This window comes from Cnephaeus nilssonii (genome assembly GCF_951640355.1).
Source record: "Cnephaeus nilssonii genome assembly, chromosome: 17".
NCBI lineage: Eukaryota > Metazoa > Chordata > Mammalia > Chiroptera > Vespertilionidae > Cnephaeus > Cnephaeus nilssonii.
The window spans coordinates 27,678,399-27,704,173 of record NC_137088.1 but is presented as its reverse complement, the minus strand read 5'-3'; the positions used below and the strand labels follow the sequence as shown (position 1 = coordinate 27,704,173).

Below are 25,775 nucleotides of genomic sequence, written 5' to 3'. Positions count from 1 at the left end.
CTGGCCGCTGCCCGGCGTTCTCTGACGGGAGGGACCCAACTCGTGCGTCCAGGGCGCGCAGCGAACACCCTGTTCACATTCCTGCGCCGCCGGAATGTGGACAGGGGACGAGCCAAAGGCCGCATTCCTCGGACCCGCGGGAACTCAGCCCGGGCCCCGCCCCGGCCCGCCCTCCGGGAGGCAGGTCCCGAGCCCGGGAGGGCGCCCCCTGGCGGCGCGGGAGGCCCGGCGCCCTCCGCCCTCCACCCTCCACTGCGCTCCCACGGTCCGCCCTCCTCGCCTCCTCCCTGGCTCTCCACGCCCTCACCCAGCCCGCCTTTTGGATCCCCAAATCCCCTTGTTCCTTTTCCCGGAAACTTCTGGGCACTATATTAGGACTCCTTTTGTTGCTTCCATCTCAGCAACCCCGCTCCACTGTTGTCTTTGTTTTTTTTGTTGTTGTTTGATGCCAATCAAATCAGGTAAAAACCAATTGCCTCCAGACCCCTAAGAGTAAAAATCCCAATCGCAGAGTGACTTCCTCTACCGGCTTCCCCTCAGGGACCCGGGGAGCCGACCCTGACCTTCTTCTCTCTAGGCTCCTGCACCACTGGGCCTGCTCCCAGGCGGATCCCTCTGCAGGAATCTCCCACCCTTGAGTGTCACCTCCTCCCCACAGACCTGGGTGCAGGAGCCTCAGGCCTCACCCTGTGCCATCAGGGTGACCCCCCCCCCTACTCCACTGAGGCTCAGGGGAAGGAAATGTGGCCCATCCCTAGTCCCGGGGACTCTAGGTTGAAAATTGGGAAAATGGGCCAAGTAGGGCTGGTCCTTGGTCCCCACTGGAAAAAGCACCATTGCCGCATAGCAAGGATCACAGCTACTGATGGGAGTTGAGACGTCAAGAAAGTTGAAAGCCGCTGGGCTACTGTGGCTTAGTTGGTTGAGCGTCCTCCCATGCATCAAAGAGGTTGCGGGTTCAATTCCTGATAGGGGCACATGTCCAGGTTTCTGCCTAGTTTCATATCTCTCTCTCTCTCTCTCTCTCTCTCTCTCTCCCCCTTCCTCTCTTTCTAAAAATCAATAAAAACATATTTTTTAAAAAGGAGAAGAAAGAAAGTTGAAAGCCACAGGCTGAGGTTTTCCATGATGGTGTAGAAACTCCCCATATCACATGCACACACACAACTGCACCAGCATCAAAACACCACTGAAGCAAAAAAAAGTTACTCTTACCCTGTGGACAAACAAAGGGGTTCTATGGAAAATAACCTCACAGGGTGATCTGACCCAAAATTCCTAACCGGGCAGGTCATGGTGGTAGTCACACCCCAGGCATACAAATTCTTTAGTAAAAGTTTGTGTCATTGCTTTAAGCAAGCACTGTCCATTGTGTTTGTGCACCTAGGCTAACACCCTTTGAAATAAGTCATAAGCACCCTTGAGAGAGCACATAATTTTAACTAGCCTGTACTCTAATCCCCGCCTTGCTTTCTCCACCCTCAAGTAATCTTCCATTCCTTCCCCCCTCAATCTCAAATGCATAAAAGACACTGTAAAGGAAGCAGAAAACATTCATAAATGCAGAGACCAGACGGATGGTTGTCAGAGGGGAGAGCGGTTGGAGAGCTGGGTGACAAAGGTGCAGGGATTAAGAAATGCAAATTGATAGTCACAAAATATATCACAGGGATTTGTAAAGTACAGCCCAGGGAATATAGCCAATAATATAGTCATGACTATGCATGGTGCCAGGTGGGTACTTGAATTATTAGGGGGAATCACTTAGTAAATTTGTATAATTATCTAACCGCTATGCTGTACACCTGAAACTAATATATCATAATATTGAATGTCAACTATAATTGAAAAAGAAAGTTTAAAAACAAAACAAAACACTGCAAAACTGTCATTCTCCAGAGCATTTGAGAAATTGTTCCGCAGCATATGTCATCAGTTTTGGCTCAAACTCTTTTTTTCTTTTTTAATATATTTTATTGATTTTTTTACAGAGAGGAAGGGAGAGGGATAGAGAGCTAGAAACATCAATGAGAGAGAAACACCCATCAGCTGCCTCCTGCACACCCCCTACTGGGGATGTGCCTGCAACCATGGGTACATGCCCTTGACCGGAATCGAACCTGGGACCTCTCAGTCCACAGGCCGACGCTCTACCCACTGAGCCAAACCGGTTAGGGCTGGCTCAAACTCTTATAAAAATTCTCTACAGGTTTGGACATTTCTTATGTTGACAACCCCTAACAGGACTGGGCTGTACCTGTTTAACTCACTTCCCACCCTCTAGGGATTTGAAGGAGAGGAGTGTGTACTGTTTACCTGCTGTGGCATGAGGGGACAGGCAGCTTGTCTCCCCAGATGCCTGGTCACCAGGAATGTGGGACAGTGCTGGGAAGGCCTGGACTCCCACCCGTTTTCTGAGCCTGTTGCCATGTGTCAGCCTTAGTGGGAAAGAGGCCGCAGCCGAACGCTGTTTGCATATAGGAATTTGCATGTTTATCAGCCCACAGCAGTTCAGGACTCGCCCTGTGGTTCCAGTGACACCTGGGAAGCCAATAATGAAACCAGGCATGCCTGGAACTTGCATTGCTCACCATCAGGAAGGGCTGTGAATGTTGCCAGGAAAGGTGGGAAAGCAGAAGCCAGACTCTCATTGGCCACGTACCGTACGTCCTGGGCTGCAGGAAAAGGTGAGGCGTCGGGAGAGCTGGCTTGGAGGTGGGGTTTGATAGCCGGTTCACCTTGCCGGCTGGGTTTCTCGGCCTCCAGGAGGAAGAAAACGCAGCGGTCCCTTCCTGCCTGGCAGGTGTGCACGTCGGGAGGTAGGTCCAGAGTGACAAGGTGGCAAGAGGCCAGGCGGCCCTGGTTTGAGGTTGCAGCCCTGACTCCCCGTTTGCCTCCTCCCCATGACACAGAAAAATGGACATTCTAGATGTTTCTCACCGCCCTGACATTCATCAAGTGGCTGCCAGGGCTCTGTCTCAGCGGGGTCCCAGGGCGCTTGAGGTGATAATGACTTAAGTTAGACACCAAGAGAAGCTCCAGGGATGAGCCTGTCCATTTTACAAACGTTTACTGAACCCAGGCCCTACCTCCAAGAGACTGACTGTCCAGGGAGGCAGACACCCAACCTGGCCGGTATCAGGAAGGCAGAGTGGTAAGTAACAAGACAGGGGCAGGCCCAGAGACAGTGGGAGGACTGGGGAGTGGCGCCGGCCCAGCCTGGGACAGAGTGGGCACAGTGGGTCCTGTGGAAGGGGGTGTTCTCCAGCGAACCCCTGAAAGAGCTATGATTGACCAGCGGGTGGGGGGCGGGAGGCGGAGCTCTGACTCCCCCCTGTGCTCTTTAGTATCTGAGGCCAACATGCCATCGTGCTGATCTTCGGCTACAGGACCTCTGTGGGTTTTGCTGGTCCTGTGGCTGGATTGGCTAACCTTTCAGTCGTGAGTTTTAAAGTCGTTCTCTGAAGATGAGCGGGATTCTAATTCCTACTGGGCCCAGGTGGGATCTGGTTTCAGGGATGAATTGGCCCCAGAAATTCACCTCCTTCCCCTGGAGTTCCTTCAGGCCAGGGTCCTCTTCATTGATGTGTGGAGCATCATCTCACTCACAACCCTGAGTGTCCAGTTATGTGGGGGAGGACTGGGCGGGGAGGGCCAGGTCCCGCCTGCTGCTAACACTGTCACACACTTAGGTGAATGGCCGCCCCTCTCCCCCCACCTCCCCCCCCCTCTCCCATACCACCACCACCGAGCCTCAGTTCACCCTTGTGCTTCAAACCAATAAAAGGCTGTCAGGCCTTACTTTTCCCATGTTAAAAAATAAATAAATTGAGGTAAGAAACTCTTTATTTTTTATTTATTTATTTTTTAAAAATATTTTTTATTGATTTTTTACAGAGAGGAAGAGAGAGGGATAGAGAGTTAGAAACACGATGATAGAGAAACATCGATTAGCTGCCTCTTGCACAACTCCTACTGGGGATGTGCCCGCAACCAAGGTACATGCCCTTGACCGGAATCGAACCTGGGACCTTTCAGTCCGCAGGCTGACGCTCTATCCACTGAGCCAGACCGGTTTTGGCAAGAAACTCTTGAAAAAAATATAGTTTTTTACAGTATCATTATACAGAGTAATGTTTCTTAAGATTCTGAGTGTGCTTCAGAATGACCAGTTGGTGGGCAGTGGGAGAAGGGTTTGTTTAAACTGCATTTTCCTCGGCCCACTCACAGATTCTGAGTCAGGAGGTTGCAAATGGGGCCCAGGAATCCGCATGTTTAAAGTTATTCTAAGGACTCCTGATGCCCTGGGTCTTTGGAAGGCACTTTGGCAAGAAGTGACACAGATGACCTTACATCTGTTCTCAGTAAGTCCACTTAAACGACCTCTGCCTCTGTCAAGCTTTGGACAAATCCCATGAGATTTTTAAACCTTTTGCACCTGAAAGCAAACACATAGGGAAGGGGGCTGAGAGGGCGGCCCTGCGTGTGCAGGATGGGAAAATGTGCAGTGAACCAGGTGGGCCCTCAGGAGTCCACAAAGTAGACATACTCCAGTGAGCAGGGTAGAAGGCTACACCACAGAAGGCTGCCCCTTTTTCCTCTTCCTCCTCCTCCTCCTCCTCCTCCTCCTCCTCCTCCTCCTCCTCCTCCTCCTCCTCCTCCTTCTCTTTGACAGGAATCAGACACTCATGAAGCAGACCAAAACCAAAGAAAACCACCCAATTTCAAAACTTGGTTCAGGTTTGGGAATCTGAACCAAATCCCAAAGGACCAAAGTGCCAATGTCTGGCACTACAACAGCATCAGCTACAATCTTTTTTTTTTTTTAATATATTTTATTGATTTTTCACAGAGAGAAAGGGAGAGGGATAGAGAGCCAGAAACATCGATGAGAGAGATACATCGACCAGCTGCCTCCTGCACACCCCCCACCGGGGATGTGCCCACAACCAATGTACATGCCCTTGACCGGAATCGAACCTGGGACCCTCCAGCTCGCAGACCGACGCTCTATCCACTGAGCCAAACCGGTCTCGGCATCAGCTACAATCTTCACAAACCCAACGCTTAGGCCCGTGGCCCACAGCCACCTCGAAGAAATGTCAGGATAGGGACATTTCGCTGATGTCAGCCACACACCCCAGCGATTTCCACGCTCTTTCGATCGGCACCTCAGCCTCCAAACAGGTCTTTGCTTGCACCCCTGACATACCACAGAGTCGAACTATCTCACTCGCTACTGCTGCCGATATCAAGGCACGGCAACTTTTGATATTGTAGTAAGGCCCATCCTAAGTGTTAATAGATATACTTTTAAATAGTGTTGACAGGCCTGAGTTTGGAGTCTGATGTCTTGTCAGATCTGTTTTTATGTCAGCATGCAGCTAAGTGTTCATGCAGGAGTGGAAGCGACAGCTCAGTCATTTATCTTCCCTGGTTCAAAAGTGCAAGGACTCTAGGTGTTACCTTCAAAGCTTGGTTTCTTCGAAGGAGCCCTTAAAACAGGCGTCCTCAAACTACGGCCCGCGGGCCACATGCGGGTGTTTTTGCCGTTTTGTTTTTTTACTTCAAAATAAGATATGTGCAGCGTGCATAGGAATTTGTTCATAGTTTATTTTAAACTATAGTCCGGCCCTCCAACGGTCTGAGGGACAGTGAACTGGCCCCCTGTTTAAAAAGTTTGAGGACCCCTGCCTTAAAAGCTACCTGTCCGTGCTGTGAGGATTACTCTAGCTAAACTATGTCATAGGCTGCGTAAGTCCTGTCCACCAGGGCACGTCACTGTGCTGGGTTGGCAAGCCTCCCCCATTCCCCTCTTAGGACACCACACACGCTTGCTGACACAGGGCTGTCGGGCATACAACACGCATGGCTGAGTCAAAAAGTTCATTATGGCCAGGTAGCTCAGTTGGTTAGAGCATCATACTGATATGCCAAGGTTGTGGGTTCTATCCTTGGTCAGGGCACATACAAGAATCAAGAGTCAGCACCAATCTGGATATCAAATATTCATGAAGCCACATTTGCATTTTTAGATTAAAAATATAAATACATAAATAAAAAGTTTGGTGTTTTCTTCCTGTACCTCCAACAGACCATCTTGCACACCCCAATTTGGAGACCACTGACCTAACTGGAACCTCCCACCCCAGGGGCCCACATCTCCGAAAGCCAGCCTTCCTCTCTCAGGAAGGGGACCCAGCCGTTAGCCAGGCCCCTGAAAACCAGGCAGGCAGGCCCCTACAACAGGAACAATGCTGACAGCGCAGAAAAATCATGGCCCAGTTCAGATTTCTACGGTGGCATCTGCCATGGCCAAGCTCCCCATGCCCCCTTTTGTCAGGTTGGGGGGCACGCAGACTGAAGACTGTGCTGAGGACCCTGGGAAGATGGGGAGGGCTACGTAGGATTTGGAGGACTAGCTTAGGGTCTCTGGTTCAAGCGGGGACTGCATTCTTAGAGGGCAGCCAGGTTCCTGGGTTGAGCATGGGGAAACAGCGGCCCCTGGTGGCTCAGACACATCCTGCCTCTGAACCTCAGCATCCCTTCTGCTCTCAGTGTTTCTGCTTTCTTGCTAGGTTGAAAAATAACAGTGCTACAGTATGAGAACTCTCCTGCAAAGTCCGGTATAGCTGTTCAGCTTGGGGGTGGGCTGCAGTGGGAGAGAAGGACTGGGAACCACCCACCATAAAAAATAAAGCTTCAGTGGAGACATTCTGAGGTCAGACGACAGACTCCTAAAGTTTCAGTCCCCGATTGCCGTGGACTGTTCTCCCCTTCCAGGCCCCAGCCTTTTCCTTCCTCTCGTCTCTCCCTGACACCCTGGTCCTGCCTCTCCTGGCTCTGTCCTCAAACCTCAAGAAGGAGAGAAACAAAGGAAGAGGCCAATCCGTGGAAAAGGGCTCTTCCAAATTCAAGTCCTTTAAAATTCCTTTGGGAGGGTTTAGAAGGCCTTAGTTAAAGGCTCATATAAATCTAAGTAATAACAACAATAATAATAATCTCTAGGAAAATCATAATGAACATTTTTTATTTATTGATTTTAGAAAGAGAGGAAAGGGGAGATATATATAGAGAGAGAGAAAGAGAGAGAGAAAGGAACATCAATTTGTTGTTCTACTTACTTTTTGATTCATTGGTTGATTCTTATATGTGCCCTGACCAGGGATAGAACCCACAACCTTGGCATATCAGTATGATACTCTAACCAACTGAGCTACCTGGCCATAATGAACTTTTTGACTCAGCCATGAACTACACTCACATATTAAACCCCCCCCCCCCAATAACTAATAATTTAACAGGAAATTGGAACATAACTGCGACAGTAGGATGGAGAGAAGGGCAGTGGGGGCAAGGAGGTAGTATTAGTGATAAATCTTCATCTCCCATAAAAGGAAGTCAAAGATAATGACTAGTGTTGAGAAATACAGAAGTTCTCAGCAAAAAAAAAAAAAAAAGCTAAAAAGTTTAATAATGGGTATCAGGAGTAAGACATTGCAGAACAGTGTTATCTGTAAACCATTTAACCATACTTTATTTAAAATGTAACTCTCATGCACTACTTTGACTTTTTAAAAAAAAAACACAGTAATCTAAAAATGTTGTAAAAGCAAGCGAAATGTCAGAGTAGTGTTGAGAAACATTTCCTTTAAGGCAGAGGGAAAAGACCAACAGATGGAAGATGTGAGATAAAAACAAAACTACGCGAGGACAAATCCAGATGTCTGGATGCAGGGGTTATAGCAGAGGAGAGAGGTGAGGGAACTGTTGAGGAAGTAACCAGAGGACATTTTCCTGAGGCAAAGAAAGACACAGGTCATTGGAGAAAGGATCCCTTGAGGCCAAGAACAGGAAAAAGAAATCCAGATGGCCAATAAACTTAAGAAACAATACCAAGCCATACATTCAGCTAAAGAAATACACGTGAAAACACCAATATTTTCATCTATCTAGATTGGCAATACTTAGAAAGCTTGATATCTTTATTATCTATATAATCTTTTTATAAAGATTCACTTTTCGCTATATGCCAGTATATTTTTTTTTTTCCTGGATGGATGGATGGATGGATGAGCCAATGTAGATGGGTAGAGGGATTGTAGGTGAGGATGAAGAAGAATTATACTTCCATGTTTCACCCTTTGCATGATATTGTATTATTTTATGCTTTAAAAATTTTAATTGGGATAAAACGTTATTGGGTGGTAACATTATTGACATCTTTGTTTTCCTCATAATACATTTTGGTATTAAATCAAAGAAATGTTTGGTTTTGGTTTTGTGTTCTATTAAGGAACCCACTGAGGGCCAATGAGAATGAGTAAAGAAATAGCACATTTAAATGCACTTGGGTAGAATTTCAGTAGTTAAAGCAGAAAGGGAAAATCATGTGAGTTTACCAAAAGAAAAAGCAGGTTACATATGAAAAAATGAGATTCAGCCTAACATCAGATTTTGCAGGAAATTCACTTGAATCTGTAATTCTATCACCAGCCCAATTACCACTCAAAGTGAAGGCAAAATAAAGACATTTTCTGAAATCCAGGGGGTCAGAAAATACACCAATCAAGCACTACATGTGAAGAAATCACTCAAGATGTCCTACCGAAGTCATTCAACAAAGAATAAGAGATTTTAAAAAAAAAAATGAAAGCTGAGTGTAAAAAGAAATATAAACATAGAAAAAAACAATGAATGGATACTAGTTTAGACTTTTTTGTCTGGAGTATGTATTGTCCTTTGACCTACAGATGTTTAGTAAGCAATATAAAGTTATTTTCTTCTTAAGTCATACTACTTGATTCTGCAGCAAATAATATTTACACAAACATGGTAATTATATGTTATGTGCAGTTTACTATCTTAGACTCAATCTGTAGACAAAACATATAATAAACAGAACAGAATGTGAATAGTTTAAACCTTGACAAAGTAAAGGGGAAAACAAAAGTGCTGAAGGCCAGGAAGCTAGAGCCTCTCAATTCCTTTAGCTGCCATTAGTGTATGAAAAGCCAGGCCCAGTTCCCTTCTCCTCAGAGAGAGCAGCAGAGGAACCAGGGGGCCTTGGGTGTATGGGTGCTCCCCCGCCCCCCGAAACTTCAGTGGGTACAGTAAGGGCCCTCACATACCCGATAACCAGATGGCATCTTGGGGAGAGGGAGTGAGAGGGACAGAGCTGAGAAAGACAGTGAGTTTTCCAAGTGTGGGAAACCAGCCACACGAGGGAGTTCATCACCAAATGGACGGAATACTTTGACTGAAAGGAGACTTGCTCAGTGTACAAAGACCAGTCTATTGTTAAAGGGCAAGCCCGGGCTTTCCCACTGCACACCACGGTGAGACTGCCAAGGAAGATCCTAATCTCTGCAAGCCTGGATGTGGTGTGCACACTTGCAAGCCTGCTGCCTTGTATCCAAGGCACTTTCTGTCTGAAATACCCTCCTGCCTGCTTTCTCTCCCTTCCCTCCATCTCCTGTAACCCTTGGACACCTGGCTACCTTCTCACCTTCCCACACTCAGCTCAAGTATCTCCTCCCAGGAAACCTTCCCTGGATATCTGGGTAAGCGAGGGCCCTTACTGTACGCACTGAAGTTGTGTGTGTGTGTGGTGGGGGGTGGGGGGGTGGGGGGGAGGGGTCCTCATATACCCAGGCCCCTTGGTTCCTCTGCTGCTCTCATCGCAATCCACACCCACCTAATTTCAGGGCAGCACTTTGAGTGACAGCAGGCATAGGTCCACAGGCCAGGAGCCAAGGCCTTCCTGATACTCTCATTGAGCCTGTTTCTCCATATGGAAAATGGGGGTAATAATACCAGACTCACCAACTTATAGGATTTTAAAAATTAGTCTATGATCTGGCTAGTGAGGCTTAGTCGTTGAGCGTCCATCTATGAACCAGGAGGTCACAGTTCGATTCCCAATCAGGGCACATGCCTGGGTGGCTGGCTCCATCCCCCAGTGTGGGGGCATGCAGGAGGCAGCCAATCAGTGATTCTCTCTTGTCACTGATGTTTCTCTCTCTCTCCCCCTCGCCCTTCCTCTCTGAAGTCAATAAAAAATATATATATATTTTTAAAAAATGAATGGTTGTTTTTAAAAAATTAGTTTATGAATGGGTACTACATGCACCTCGTACCCCATTCAAAAGGCCTGTAAGGGCAGAGAGTGGGAAGTCACTCTCCTCCCCAGGTCTCTCTGCCAGGGTCTCAGCTCTCTTCTCCAAAGACAATCCCAGCACCAGTTTAGATTCCCTCATAGAGACGCCATGTGTCTTAGAGCAGTTATAGTGCACGTCATCACCCAGGCAGCATTTCAGGGGAGAATGCATAGCCTGAATCTGACTGTGAGGAATCATCAGACAAACTTAAACTGAGGGACATTCTATTTTTTAAAAAAGTGTGGGTTACAAAGTGTCAATACCACAGAACAGAGTGATAGATAGGCGGATGTGTTTGTTCCAGAATTAAGGAGAATGGTAGATTAGATAAAAGCATTGTATACATGTTAAATGTACCAAGGTTGATAAATGTACAGTGGTTATGAAAGAGAATCGCTTTTAAAGGAAACGCACACTGACATATTTAGGGGTAAAGGCACACGATGTATATAACCTACCCTCATATTCAGGAACAAGTGTGTGTGTTTGTACATGGGAGGAGGAGGGTGGCTACATGATTGATAAAGCAAAGCGAGTGAAATCTGGGTAAGTTGTTGATGAATATTCATGTCCTATTTTTATTTTTGCAGTTTATGTCTAAGGTTGAGATGGTTTCCCCTATAAAGCTGATGTTCATATTCACAGTTTCATATTTGCACGTTTGTCTACTGCTAACGTTTATTTGTCAGCCCCAAATCAATCCTCTGGGCACTTTGTCAGGCGTAAGCAAACTTGTGCAGAGCAACGAAAAATGCGAGTCCCCCCAGCCGAGGTCAAATGAGGCCATGCTCTGCCTTCCCCGTTCAGCTCTGGTCCTGTAAGTAAGTGTCCTGTTTGCAGTCTATCTAGTGCCACGTTCTTCGCATTTTTGTACTTTTTGTTGATTTCGCTGTTTAGAATGGCCTCCAATCATAGCGCTAAAGTGCTGTCTCGTGTTCCTAAGAACACAGGAAAGCTTTGATGTGCCTTCCGAGAAAACACATGCGTTAGGTGAGCTTTGTTCAGGCATGAGTTACGTGCTGCTGGCTCACGTAACTCATGAGTTCAATGTTAATGAATCAACCGTATACGTGAAGTAAGAAGTCTTTAAAAGAAACACACATAAAATAAGGTTATATATGCATTGATTGGCTAGTGAAAATACTGTGACCAGAACCTCACGGAAACCCAACCCTGCATTTCTCCCGGGAGCCATAGTTCAGTATCTGCTAATTCAGTGTTCCTGGCAACTTCATAGAACACAACTACCCTGAATAACAACAACCAACTGTGTGTGTGTGTGTGTGTTTCTGCACAAATGATAGAATACAATACCCACTGTTGTGTACCTTATATGTTTTTTTTAAATAATTTTAGAAATCATGCTATTAGTTTATATTTATTCTTTTGAACAGATGCCTGGAATGCCCTGTGTGGATATATCCTAATGGATCCAATTAGCCCTTTAATGACACACATTTGGATTTTATCTTCTCAAAATGCAAATCTGATCAAGTTGCAGTCCTGCTTAATTTAAAGCACTCCCATGGCTCCTGGGATAAAAATTAAAGTCCTTCTGCGTGACCTGCCAGACGCTCTCACAGCCTCCCGCCTCTGCATTTCTCCCCTCCAGTCTTCTTTCAGGCCCTGATGTTACCCACACCCCCTCTCACCACAGAGCATCTGCCCAGGCCTTCCCCGTGGGACACCTTGCCCATCTCTCGCCCTTGACCTGGTTAACTATTCTTTTCCTTTAAACCTCAGCTTCACAGTCCGGTCTTGGTCCTCCCATGCATCCCTGGGCCTGGCACAGAACTTGGCATCTAGAAGATGCTCAATGTACTTTTGTTGAACAATTGAAGGAATGAGGCAGGAGGCAGGAAAGGAGGCACGCCAGCTGGTAAGGATTATGTGGGTCTCTTTTGACCAAACACATGGTCTTAAACTCTTAGCGGAATAAAAAACGGTACAGCTGCCTTATCTTCTCCTCTCAGCCTCTCAGCTCATCAGCACTGAAGTGATTTCTGGTGAACTAGACAAGTGATGATGATGGGAAATCAGTGAGTCCTGCAGAACGACCGTGAGGAGGGTGCCATATCTTTCTGTGCCAGGTCCTCGTCCGTGAAAAGGGTGAAGATATCTGGATCTGGCTTGTTGTGAGTCACGCACCAGGCACTTAGACACGTTGCGAGGGCTCTCCTCCCTCTCTCCATCGCCAACAATTTGTTAGATGTTGACCCTGTCCTCGGAGAACATCCTCAGCATATTGGCTCCAAACAAAAGATCTGAAAAGAAAGATCCAGTTACAGGTCACCATTTCCCCAACCATTCTCCAGCCAGGAGGTGCCTGGTGGCCGCAGGGGAAGGAACCACAGAGGAGGTGTCATAGCAAAGTGTTCTGCCATCTCCCCGGAGGCTGATGCCCTGGTCCCTGGGCGGGGAGGGCAGCGCTCTTATAGAGCTGCCACCTGAGCTTTGTCTCCTTTCTACCTTGGAGCGACTCATTCTATCCTCCTGGGTTCTCTAAAACTGTATGAAAACTGTAGTAAAACCCATATCCTACCCATATACCAAAAGGCCCCCGGCCATATCCTCCCAGTGACCATCACCCCTTTCCCTCTGTTTTTGGCACAAAATGAATCAACCTAGCTCACATAAAAGGAGAGGGAGGAAGAGGGAGGAAGAGGGAGAGAGAAGGGGGGGGGGGGGAGAGAGATTACACAGGGGACATCATATACCCAGAATCCAACCTGCTACTTCTCGCCACCTACCGTCCACCTCCCTGGTCTGATCCACCTTCATCCCTCACCTGGTTTATGGCAACACCCCTAGCTGACCTTCCTGCTTTCACCTTGATGCTCTAAATCTTTCTCCATATATAAAGAAAATACAGGATACTGAGTTAAATTTGCATTTCAGATGAAAGACAAGTTTTTAGAATAAATATGTCATAAGTATATGGGATGTCCTTCTACTAAAATATTCATTTCTATAAAATGCAAGTTTAACTGGACAGTGTGAAGTTTTATTTACTAAATCTGGCAACCCTATCCACATGGCAACCAGAGTCTTTCTTTTAAAATGTAAAGTGGCTCATAACATCCCTTTGCTCAAAACCCACCAAGAGCTTCCTGTCGCTGAGCAAAGTCCTTCCCGTGATCTGCCTTCCTCAGTACTTCTTGGGTCTCGTCCCTGCCACTCTCTTCTCCACCTCTGGATCCAGCCATACACATGGCTTCCTTGTTGTTCCTTGCACTTCTCCCAGATAGCTGCATTGCTAGCTCCTGCTTTAGGTTTTTGCTCAGTATTACTTTCTCAGTGGGGCCTTCTCTGACCACCCTTTAAAAACGGGAGCCACCCTACCTTCTATCACCTCTCCCTGCTTCTTCTCCATCACGTGTGTCCTCGCCTAACATACCACCTTACACATAGTTATTGGTTTGCTCTCTGTCTCCCCACTAAAATGTATGGTCCATGAGGACCGGTTCTGTATTTTGATTTTGTTCAAGCTGAATAGCCGCACCAGAACCCTGCTTGGTACATAGTAGACACTCAATAAATATTTGTTAAACTAATGATGAAACCCATAATTTATGGCTAGGCACTTAGATTATTTCTAATTTTTCAATATTGAAAGTATAATTAGCCCTTCCCAGTTTCACTGTGTTTATAGTTGGGGGGCCACACTGTCATGGATACTGCTGTATTGTCAGAGCTGAGTCAACACCCATTCATGTAGTGCCTCGGCTCCTATCCCCACCCAGATCAGCCCCAACTACTTCCCAGTGTCCTCAGGTGGGTGATGACCACTAAAATTCTTTTACCCATTCAGAAATATGCACCGAGTGCTTGTTGTATGCGAGATACTATGTCTGACATACATCTGAGGATACAGCAGAAAATGAGACAGAGGTAGTCCCCACCCTCACATACTCTGTTTATGCTGTTCTTCTCGGCCCATACCACGTCTGCTTCCAGGAACCCTGTGGAATGCTGCTGAGAACTCTGCCCGGACAGTCTGCTGCTGCTCTGTGGTAGAGTGGAGAGGGGAGGGGATGCTCCTATTGCTGCTCTGCATGGCACTCAACCATTAGGCTCTGCAGCTGCACTGCTTGGATGAGGACTCTCATGGCCCTTTTATTAATTCTGCTCCTTCTGGCTTTTCCCATGAAGCATTAACACCAGCGAGGCAGCCAGTCCTAGGGTGGAGACTCAAACCCTTCCATCCTCCCTGGTCCTCATCTTGATCCTCCCAAGGAAACTTTTCTTCATTCTTAAACTATAATCCCAAAGTTGCCACGTACATCATCTAATGCAAACACACACTTGTGGAGAAGGGTGTCTCCAGTGCCACCCACAAGGAGCATTGTAGACTCAGGGCCAGGTCTTCCAGACCCCTTGAGATGACAGTAACACTCAGTGGACATCACCAAGAAGATCGCTTTCTTTTAGATTATTTCCCTAGGATAAATTCCCAAATGTGGGTCAAAGTATTAAGATACTTTTTATGGCCCTAGATGGTGTGGCTCAGTGGATAGAGCATCAGCCTGTGGACCGAGGGTCCCGATTCAATTCTGGTCAAGGGCAACATACCTCAGTTGCAGGCTCCCGGCCCTGGTCTGGGGCATGTGGGAGGCAACCAATCAATGTGTCTCTCTCAAATCGGTGTTTCTCTCCCTCTCCTTTCCACTCTCCCTGAAAATCAATGGAAAAAAATATCCTCGGGTAAGGATTAAAAAAAAAAAGGTACTTTTTATGGTTCTTAAGTCAACAAATTGTTTTCCAGGATTTGCATGGAGGATAAGCACTATCTACGGTCATAGCAGTTTCTTGCATGTCACCAGGATTAGAAATTATCGTTTTAAATTTTGTCACTGTGATGGGCAACAGTCATTCTTTTTCCTTCAGTCTGTACTTCTGTGATTACCACAGGCTTTAATCTTGTGCCACATTTGTTTGTGGCAATGTTTCCACTTTGGTTTGTCAGCACAGCTGTTGATTCATTATTTATTCCAGCCTTAATTTCTTAAACCAATTTTTATAAATACTTTTATAAGGAAGATGTTAGTCTTCTGGTCATGGTTATTGCCTCTTAGAGCCTCCACCCTGCCGCCCCCTTTCTGGTCTCTTTGACTTTTTGTTTTGATTATTTTATTTTCATTGCTTTTGCAGAAGTTTTGCATCAGTTTTGCATTATTTGTGCAGAAGTTTTACATTTTTATTTAGTCAAATTCATCAGTCTTTTCCTCTGTGGTTTCTTCTTCTTTTTTGTCTTTTTTTTTTAATTTTCACTTCAATGCTTACAAATATATATATTTCCTGTCCAGAAAATTGATCAATACTTGATTCTATTTTCTTCTAGTTTGTCTTTTTATGATTTTTTGTTTGTTTGTTTGTTTAAATATATTTTATTGCTTTTTTACAGAGAGGAAGGGAGAGGTCTAGAGAGTTAGAAACATTGATGAGAGAGAAACATCCATCAGTTGCCTCCTGCACACCCCCTACTGGGGATGTGCCCACAACCAAGGTACATGCCCTGGACTGGAATCAAACCCGGGACCCCTCAGTCTGCAGGCCCACGCTCTATCCACTGAGCCAAACCGGCCAGGGCTATGATTTGTTTTTGATATTTAAATCTTTAACCCAAATGAAACTTACTTTAGTGCTGTGCCATTTGTTTTTCCAACAAGTAGGAAATGCAAGACTTCCTACAATTCCTTGAGCCAAATAAATACACTTTAAAAAGCACATTAATAAAAAATAAATAAAAGAGTGAAGTTTAATCAAAAGTACCTTGGGACATGTGAGGTCTGGGAATGGGCCTGGTTATAGAAATTCCCCTCCCTCCCCCGATTCCCTCATGTTCCTGATGAATGAACAGTGCTGGGAATGGCCCATCAATTTAACCCCTTTCCCAACAGAGCACCTCCAGAGGAATGGAATGAACTCCAATTGGTAAAATCCTTCTTTCTTCTTGAGTGTCACATCTACTAGCCATCTCAAACATCCAGACCTGTCAAGCCTCCAGCTGACTCTGGCCCCAGTTGTTAGCGGACTGCAGCAGCATGCAAGGCCCTAAGAAGGAACCATCCAGCTGAGTTCAGGCAACCCCTAGAACTGTGATCAACACAAATAAATTGTTATTTTAATCCACTACATTTTGAGGTAGGTTGTTACAAAGCAATAGATGTATAGGGCATACCTATGCCTTTGAGGAACCCAGAACAGGTTTAGGCAGGGTGCCAGATACTGGGGAGGCTACCAAAAAGTTTCAGATATTGGTAGAGAAGATAATTAAATGGGTCATCAATAAATAGTAAAGAATAAATATCATAGGGTTATGGAGGAAGGAGAAATCACTTCTGGAGGTCAAGGATGGTTTTCCTGGAGAAAGTGAGTCTTGAAGGCTGGGTAGGCTTTCATAGGTAGAGCACAGAGAGAATATATCTGACATCACATAGACAACAATAGTAAACCAAAAGAATGAAGGGTAGATAGGAACTCTGAGTAGAATTTGTTGAAAACACTCATCTTTCAAGATTCAGTGCAAGGGTGCCCTCTACCAGGCACAGATAGCCAATGCCTGCCCCTTTCTTCCATTTGCCTACTTTCTGCCCTACCTGAAGCGATTTTTCCACTTTTGTCATAGCACTAGGAGTACTTTGGCTGCTGTTTTTTTGTTTTGTTTTGTTTTATGTTCCTGATATGGTTAGGGTAAAAGTAAGTGTCTATAACAAAGAGTTCCCAAAATACAATGGCTTAAGTTATATGGATGTTTATTTTTCCCTCCCACATAACAGTTATGAGATGAGACCTGCCCCTCATTGTCATTCAAGGACCCAGGTCCTTCTAAGTCATTGCTCTGCTATCCCCTTGGGCAACGTCAACAACTGCATGATAGAAACTTGGTCAGCATCAGATGCAGGCTCTAGCCAATCTGGAAAGTGGAGGAGAAGTGGAGGAGGCGGGCCTTGTGTCCTGGACCTGGAAGTGGCACTCAGCACTTCCAGCACAGGCCTTTGTCAGGAACTTGGTCACAGGACCTCTCCTAAGCCCGAGGGAGGTGGGGAAACGTAGTCCAGTGGGGTAACCATAGAGAACAGTACATCTTTCACTAGGGATGAGGGGGATTTGGGGCGGGCAGTGGCAATCTGTACACATCTCCTGAGTCTGGGAGTGCCTTGGTGCAGGAACCACATTTTCTTCATCTCTGGTCCCCAGTGCTGAGTTTGCTTCTTGACATAGAATAGTGTCCAATCCACGCCCGCTGAATGGATGAAGCTGTTGCAGTGGCCTAGGCTGGCTGTGATAAAGGTGTAAACCAGGGTTGGGACCTGAGAAAGAAGAGAGAGGACAGATGTGGAAGAGTTCACTAGGGAAATGCATGGGGCTTGATGAATCTTGCCAGAAGAGAGAGCTTTTAATGTTATGATCTTTTGTGATCTAGGTTGACAGCTCTTTGGCACAAGTTTAAAGAAGTTGAATTGAATACCTCGCTTAACAGAAATTTATTGAATACATTCCAAAGTTAAGAAATTCCTCAACTGTTTCAAAATCACTTTAGGAAAGAGCATGCCTTGAGCTGGATACTTTCAGGGTTCTTGTTCAATACTTGCCTCTGCTACTGTTAACAGGTTAGAGCACCTACCTGCACATCTGGGCTCTCACCTGGCGGCCATTCCACACCATGGACCACACCTTCCTGCTGCAACAACACCTTTCTGGAGTGAAAACAAACTCTCCACTAAAGAGAAAGTGATGTCCAGACACTATCTACCAGAAATCAGGCCCTGTGGCTAAGCACGGGTTGGACCTGTCATCCTTCAATGTCAGTACAGATTTTGGCATCAGTACAGAATGAGTCTGAATTCTGGCTCTGCCATTTACTACCTATTTTGGTCAAGTTACTTCATTTGTTTAAATCCCAATTCCTTCACCTGTGAAGTGGGGGTTGTAAGGGGGCTCCATCCCTTGGTGGGTGAGGGTTTAATGAGGTTCTAGGTATAAAGCACTTGGCCTTTAGTAACAACAGTTCTTAAACGCTTATGAGAAGTAGGTTTTCAGGCCACTGTGGCCTCTTGAGTTAAAGGATATTAACAAGTGCAACAGAAATAATAGCCCGTTATGGCCATTCATAAAACTCAAGTGTGCAAACCTGAACCTTGATCATTTCTTACGCTGGCCTTCGTTTCTGACTTTATGGTACTGTCCTGGCTTCCGGAGGACAATCTGATCCTGATGTATGCCGTCCCACCCCATGACGTCTTGGCCAAATTTGGGATGAGTCTCAAATTGGAGCTCAGAGTTCCATTTCTACTTCCTCTCCTCCTCCCTGGTCTGGCATAATCTGAGAACTCTGATCATCAGCATAGTCACCATGTAGATGGAGAAGTGGGTCCCTTTTTGACCTCCTAAGCTTCTGGGACCCATGTTCTTGTCAGCGACTGATGTCCTGTGGTCTGTGGCACTCTCTTAGAGATGACAGTGTGGCAGCTCTGGTCAGAGACACATTCTGTTCCATCTCAAGGAACTCAACCTCATCCTTCCCTCACTTCTAAGGAACAGGCCTGTCCCTCCCTTACCTCCTGGAGCAGGCCATGCTCATTCCCCAATCAGGCCAGCTAACCTGTGGCTCCCTATGAGCTCATAGAAGTCCTCCAAGCTACACCTGGGCCTGTGAAAAACTGGAGCCCACTTATATCTAAATACACCATGCCACCATCCCTCTTGCTTCTCTTGTCAGAAGGTGCAAAACCAATCTGAGCGACTGCAGCTGGGAAACTGAGCCCATCACCCTTGCTTTCCTTTGTCTTGGATCCCCCTGTCCTTCCCAGAGCAATGCTTTCCCCCCTTCCCTTTCTCCTCATATCAGAACTAATGTTGAGGGGGAGGAGTTCTTCCTCTAGAGTTCTGGCTCCTCTTTTCCCTCCTCTCCCAGCACAAAGCTCTTTTTATGTAGGTGGAAGGGATACACACACACACACACACACACACGCACACGCACACGCACACGCACACGCACACACACACACACACACACACGCACGATGATAGAAACCAGTTCTCCGAGTTGGTGCACACTTTCCAGACGGTTTTGTCTCCCATCCACCAGAGAACAGAACGTCTTTGAAATGGTAAGCTAACCAGTCTGCCCTTTTTGTTGTTGCTGTCTTTGTGCGGTGGTTGAGGGGAGGGAACTTGCTATTTGATGTCTCGGCTATTATTCTGCTGCAAAGTAATACTTCATGTTCGATCCTGTCTCGGGCGGTACATGGCTTTTTACTAAGTTAATGTAGTTGGAAAGAGGTCTACCGGCCTGCCTAATTCCTGCAGCGGGCAGAACCCCTTGATTGTGCTCCAGTTGACCCCTCTATATTCCATTCCAATCTTTTAATTTAATTTTTATCAAAATTGTAGACTCATGTAGTTTTAAAAGTCAAACAGTTCTCTAAAACACCAGAAAAACAGCAGTATTCTGGTCCCCTCTCCAGTCCTCCACTCCCAGTCTCACTCTAGCTGATATTTTCTTCTATGTGGCTAGATAGTGGGATTGTACTGCTACTTCTTGATTTTTAGGCACTGTTTACTGATTTCAAAGTAGGGAAGATGAAAATTTAGCTCTTTTTAAAGATTCCCACATGCTACCTTCCCCTTCATCCATCAATATTTAGGGTTTGCATTGTTTGGGCAAGGTACATCCTAGTCACAGGTGAGCCCTGTGGTATCCTTTAATTGCCTTTCATTTCTCAGAACAACTTTTTCTTTTGCTTGGAGTTAATAATTGCCCCTTTCCTCCTTTGCTTAATCTTCTATGTATTTATCTCTAAATCATTGCCCTCTTCTTGGAGACTGCTCCTCGATCCTTCTATCTAACCATGTAGGCTGTTGCTCTCTTGGTCGGCAGCGCAGCTATCAGCTCATATTAATTCTCTTTTCTCTCCTATTTTCTATCTCTATATCTTTGTTCTACTTTCTGGGATATTTCTTTAACTTTCTATTTCAACTTTTATATTGGCTTTTACATTTTTATCATCATAGTTTATTTTCTAAAAGTCGTCTTTGTTTTTTGACTGTTTTTATTTCATGAATTTTATATTATCTCTAATTTATCTAGGATTATTATTAATATCATCAAATTTTCAGTATTTTCTTCTATTCTTGGTATTGTCTATTTATACCAATTCCTTTTTTTTTCTGTCTATTTGGGTTTCTGCCCTTTTTTTTTTTTTTTTTTTGAGAGAGAGAGAGAGAGAGAGAGAGAGAAAGAGAGAAAGAGAGAGAGAAACATCGATTTGTTGGTTCACTTATTTATGTATTCATTGGTTGCTTCTTGTATGTACCCAGACCAGGAATCAAACCCACAACTTTGGTGTATCAATATGATGCTTTAACCAACTGAGTTACTTGGCCAGGGAAGTCTTTGCCTTTCATGTTTAAGAATTACCTCAAATGTCTAGTGGCCTTTAATGTCTGTTGCTTTTCCTTTCACTTTTAGGCGTGAGGCTAAAAATTTGATTCTTCACGGGTAACCTTTACCTCGAGTAATAAAGGTGGAAGGGGTACCAAATGTCAGTATCTTTAGATATCTTTTTCTGGGCTGATCAGATTCCCTGGAGAAAATCTTCCAGTCTCCCGCCTGGCTGCCAGCATCCTGGGAAGTGAGTGTGGGAAGAGAGCTGAAGGTAAGAGGGTGGGCGGTTCTTCTCTATTCAGTGTTCAGACGTTCACTGTGTCCTCCTAATTTTAGTAGGGTACCTTGGCTCTCATCAGTGCCTGATGTCCTCTAGCCTAAAGACCTCTGTTGTAGCCTTTCCAGATCATAAACTTTTAGCTTTGTGCTTAGGTTGGAGAGAAGACCTGGGCATCTCTAGGCCTCTCAGAGAGACACCCAATCCATCTTCCATTCTTAGCCCTTCCTGCATTCCCCTTTCAGAGATACTGGTGCCTCAATCCCTGACTTAGGTTTTAGCTAAGTCAGTTACCACTGTTCATCTGCTTTCAACTTCCAAAATATAGTTACCATTGTCTTTATTCCTATTTCCCTTTGTCACTTGGGTTTATGCCCTTTAAAAAAAAATCCCTCTCCTTCCATCTTAGTAGGGTTCAGGGAGACTGCAGAGACAAAAGCTGTGTTCAATCTGCCATCTTTAAGCAGAAGTGTCTCATTCTACTTTAGCCCTTCCTGGTTTCACTTGGGAACTATCTAAGCTAGACACTATGGCATCGCCTCCACGACCTTGCTCCTTTTTCCTTCCACTGCTCTGAAAGGTTATTCTCTATCCATCACAATGGCACCACCGTCGCCTGGTCCTACTTCAAACACTTGGGATTCATCCTTGGCCTCCCCTCCTCCCCCCAATCTTATTCAATCTATCATCAACCCTATTGATCCTAACCCATATACATCCCTCCTATCAGGTTCCACCTTCCCATCCCATTGCCCTCTCCTGTGCAGTCCCAATCCTCTCTCACCTGATTTATTGGAGAGGTCATGCTGCCTGGTTTACCAGCCTCGGATCTTACCATTTCACTTCTAGTCCGTTCTCTGAATCTTCCCCAAAATGATCCATCTAACATGCTTGTCTGACTGTCATGCCTCTCCTAGGCATATTTAAGCAATAATTCTAATTGTAGCAGAGAGGGAGGAAAGCTAATATTTAAAATCATAACAGACTGCAGCTGCATCTTCCCCTCAGGCATGCATTCCTCCTGAGCACAAGGCTCTTTGTTTGACAAAACACCTGGGTAGATGTGGAAGGTGAGCAGTTGAGAGTATAAAACAAAGAGATAGTTAAACTCCTCTGCAGAGGACATAAACCAGAGTTGGGGAGTTAAAAGGCATCCTGAAAGGGAAGAGAACTGAGTGAAGTCTTGAGGGGTGGGGGGGTGAGATACCATCTCACCATCTCAGTGGGTGGCTGGAGAGAAGTGGGCAGTGGTAGGAGTGGGACTATCATGTAGAGATTAGAGGTGTCTAACTTGTCCTCTCAAGATTTGGACCCATCTGTGCTGGTCTAGAACCCCTCCCATTCTGCCCTCAACCCTACTTCCCTTTGCTTGACATCTTTAATAAAGTTTATTACATAAACACTGCCCCATATGATCCTGCAAATGGAGGAAAGGGGTTGTGTTCTGTCAGGATCTGCTCTGTATAGAAAACTAAGAGCAGAGGAGGAGTGTGTCCCTGGTATCCCTGGGAATTCTGGGTAGGACGAAATTAGAGCATGCACATCCTAGGAACAAAAGGGCTTTCTTCTTTTTTTTTTTCTTTTTGTGGATCTGGTAAACCAATTGGAAGCAAAGGTGGGGTTTCAAATCAATCATATTTAAACTAGAGGCCCGGTGCACATCCTTAGCACTGCTGCGATAGTGGAAGAGGCACCCACCAATGCCGCTGTGCTTGCCAGCTGTGAGCCCGGCTCCTGGCTGAGCAGTGCCCTCCTGTGGGAGCACATTGACCACCAGGGAGCAGCTCCTGCATTGAGCGTCTGCCCCCTAGGGTCAGTGCACATCATAGCAACTGGTCGTTCTACCATTCGGTCGACTTGCAATTAGCCTTTGATTATATTACTAGAGACCCGGTGCACAAAATTCGTGCATGGGTGGGGGTGGAGTGTGTCCCTCAGCCCAGCCTGCACCCTCTCCAATCTGGAACCCCTCAAGGGATGTCGGACTAAATGGGCAGTCAGACATCCCTCTCACAATCCAGGACTACTGGCTCCCAACCGCTCACCTGCCTGCCTGCCTGATTGCCCCTAACCACTTCTGCCTGCCAGCCTGATCACCCCTAACCACTCCCCTGCCAGTCTGATCAACGCCTAACTGCTCCCCTGCCGGCCCGATTGCCCTAACTGCTCGCCCCTGCCCACCTGGTCACCCCCAACTGCCCTCCCCTGCAGGCCTGGTCCCCCTCAACTGCCCTCCCCTGCAGGCCTGGTCACCCCTAACTGCCCTCCGCTGCCAGCCTGGTTGCCCCTAACTGCTCTCCCCTGCAGGCCTGGTTCCCCCCAACTGCCCTCCCCTGCAGGCCTGGTTCCCCCCCCCCCCAACTGTCCTCCCTTGCAGGCCTGGTTGCCCCCAACTGCCCTCCTCTGCCAGCCTGGTCACCCCTAATTGCCCTCCCCTGCTGGCCATCTTGTGGTGGCCATTTTTGACTACATGGGGGCGGCCATCTTGTGTATTGGCGTGACAGTCAATTTGCATATTACATCTTTATTATATAGGATATTAGCTACATTTCCTATGGGCCAGGCAATAGGTTGGGTACCTTGTATGCACAATCTCTTAACCTCCTCTCTGAATTCCAGCTGCAGAGTTGGTGTTAACTCCATTTACAACGAAGGACTTTAACTTGCCTGGGGTCACAGAGCTGGAGGGGGATTAGGGAGTTGGGGGTCTCAGCCTTGCTCTGTCTCACTGCTATTCAGCGCTCTCTCTTTGCTCTTGGATAAGCTCTCAGCTATTCCCATAGGTCTCAATTTTCTAATTGTGGTCAAGTCTAAATAAAAATATCAAGTCTATCCACCCTGTTTTGCAAACTAGATGAGTTACTCCAAAGAAGCACAGGGGCCCTGGCAAGGGGCTCAGTAGACTAGGACAACGTTCCCTTCGCTCCAAGCCCCATGCTCCTTCCACTGCACCAGTGTTCCAAACTTGGTCTATGGAACTGTTGATGCCAATAAGTGTGCCATGAGAAACGTGTCCTGGAAATTACTGAGTTAAGAAAAGTTTAACAGGACTTCTCGTGATCTTCAATACGTCCATGTGCATTTGATTTTCCCAAACCAGGCATTGCTGTGCCACGTTTCCCAAATAAACTGGATAAACTCTTAACCTCTTACCAAGCTGGTGTATTGTGGAATAGAGTTTGGGGACTCTGGCTTCCCTTACAGAAAAGCACTTTGAGGAAATGCAGGCACTTAGCCTCCTCACAGAACCTGACACACTTCCCCTTCGCAGCCTCCATGAAGTTTTCTTGGCAGCGATATACATCCCTCCTTCCCTGGAAACCCTAACCTAGCCCCCAGCCCCACTTCCAATCCATCCAATTTAGCTTCTTTAACCGAGCTCCTGAGAGCACAGATCTGGTAACTCTCTCCTTGGGGTGAGGAGAGCCAGGCTGACCTTAAGCATTTAAGGGTACCATAAGCTAAAGTTCCTCTTGAACAGGGAGGAAACAATGCCTTCTCTTTCTTTGGCGGATGAATTCACAGCAGGAACTCCTAACAGGCACCATTGAAACAAGAAGATGTTTTCCAAGAATGCATCTGTCACAAATATATTGCTTATTTGTTATGATTATATTTGTAGTAAAAGAAAGGAAAAAGCTAGAGGTAGTTTCAGTGAAACAGTGAAGCCTGGGAAGGGAAATTCAGTGAAATCCTACTCCCAGGGGAGCTTCCTGTGTGGGGCTGGGAAAACCATGCAGTTCGGACACTTGAGTGAAAATGACACCCTACGTGACACCCTACGTTCGGTAGCACTAACGCCTGGAGTGCTGTGTGGCTGAGCGCGGGAGTCAACAGGTCATGAACACTGGTTGCTCAACATCAATAACCATGAATAACAATAAACAACCATACACAGTGAAAAGGAAAAGAATAGGAAGTCTGGCTGCAATAGTTCACTTTATGTGTTAACTTGTGCCCAGTTGTTTGGTCAAACACCAGTCTACATGCTGCCGTGGAAGTGCTTTATAGATGCGATCGACATTTAAATCAGTTGATTGGAAATAAGGCTGATTGCCTTCCACAATGTGGGTGGACCCCAATGTAATCAGCTGAAGGCGTTAGAGCACAGACTGAGGTTCCCTGAAGAAGAGATTTGGCCTCCAGAACATAGAAATTCTGCTTGAGTTTCTAGCCTGCAGGTTTTGGACTCGAGACTACAACATCAACTGAATTTCCAGCCTACCAGCCTGCTGTACAAATTTCAAACGTGCCAGCCCCCACAATGACATAAGCCCATTCCTTAAAATCATTTTACCTCTACCTCTACTTCCATCTCCTGTAGCTTCTGTTTCTCTGGAGAACCCCGACTAATACAGTTGGTTACAACCACTAAGAGCAGGATATTCAATAAATACAATAAATAGTGTGTGAAACAAATGCCTCCCCATATGGAAAAAATAAAATCATGTCATATACCATACATAAATATAAATTCCAGATGGACTGAGGAGCTCATTTTTTTTTAAAAGAGAAAAGTACAAAAGCATTAGAAAAACATAAAACATTATTAATTGGGAAGTCCTTCTTAAGCAAGACACAAAGTCCAGAAGCCATAAAGGAAAAGATTGGAGGGTTTATCTAAAATAAAAATCCAAAATTTAAATTGAGCAAAGGACATCATAACCAAAGTTAAAGGAGACAAGATAGAGTAAAAGAAATTATCTACAAATCGATAAGACACAAACAACCGACTAGAAAAGTTGTCAAAAGATGTGGACAGGCACTGCACAAAGTAACCTGAGTGGGCAATAAATATATATGGGAAGATGCTCAACCTCATTAGTGAGGGAAATACAGATTGAACAAGAAGTTATTTTTCTTTCCTCAGACTGTCCAATGCAAAATGAAAAACACTGATGTTCTGTGTTACCTTGTCTCCTTCATTTATGCCATTGGTGGTAGTGTA

The 25,775-nt window shown here is 45.9% G+C and overlaps 1 long non-coding RNA gene across 3 annotated transcripts; it reads left to right on the top strand.

Moving 5' to 3' along the window:
- Positions 1–2,317: 2,317 nt before the first annotated feature.
- LOC307113761 lies at positions 2,318–22,981 on the top strand. 3 transcript variants are annotated; one of them, XR_013814887.1, is made up of 4 exons: positions 2,318–2,687; positions 11,904–12,039; positions 12,134–16,304; positions 17,774–22,981. It is a non-coding gene; the product is annotated as an uncharacterized lncRNA (long non-coding RNA). The 3 variants fall into 3 exon arrangements; XR_013814888.1 differs by having other exon boundaries at positions 11,904–12,295; positions 16,061–16,304; XR_013814889.1 differs by having other exon boundaries at positions 11,904–16,304.
- Positions 22,982–25,775: the final 2,794 nt, after the last annotated feature.